The sequence below is a fragment of the Rutilus rutilus genome, assembly GCF_951802725.1.
Source record: "Rutilus rutilus genome assembly, chromosome: 5".
In the NCBI taxonomy this organism is placed as follows: domain Eukaryota; kingdom Metazoa; phylum Chordata; class Actinopteri; order Cypriniformes; family Leuciscidae; genus Rutilus; species Rutilus rutilus.
The window spans coordinates 49,533,149-49,533,881 of NC_140213.1; positions in this window are offsets into that span (position 1 = coordinate 49,533,149).

Genomic DNA, 733 nt, shown 5'->3' on the forward strand with positions numbered 1-733 from the left:
TCTACTGTACCATGTGTGTTTTCTTAGAATGAGTGTGAAGTGTGTCATTCTGGAGTGTTTTATCTTCTGTAGTGTGAGATGTTTTCAATGAGAAACAAATGAATTTATCCATCAGGAATTGATGCAGTGTTATAAAGGGGTGTTTCATATCAGAATCAAGTCCTGAGTGAGTGTGAGTGAGTATGAGTGAGTGAGTGAGTGAGCGAGTGTGAGTGAGTATGAGCGAGTGAGTGAGTATGAGCGAGTGAGTGAGTATGAGCGAGTGAGTGAGTATGAGCGAGTGAGTGAGTATGAGCGAGTGAGTGAGTATGAGCGAGTGAGTGAGTATGAGCGAGTGAGTGAGTATGAGCGAGTGAGTGAGTATGAGCGAGTGAGTGAGTATGAGCGAGCGAGTGAGTATGAGCGAGCGAGTGAGTATGAGCGAGCGAGTGAGTATGAGCGAGCGAGTGAGTATGAGCGAGGCGAGTGAGTATGAGCGAGCGAGTGAGTATGAGCGAGCGAGTGAGTATGAGCGAGCGAGTGAGTATGAGCGAGCGAGTGAGTATGAGCGAGTGAGTATGAGCGAGTGAGTATGAGCGAGCGAGTATGAGCGAGCGAGTATGAGCGAGCGAGTATGAGCGAGCGAGTATGAGCGAGCGAGTATGAGCGAGCGAGTATGAGCGAGCGAGTATGAGCGAGCGAGTATGAGCGAGCGAGTATGAGCGAGCGAGTATGAGCGAGCGAGTATGAGCGA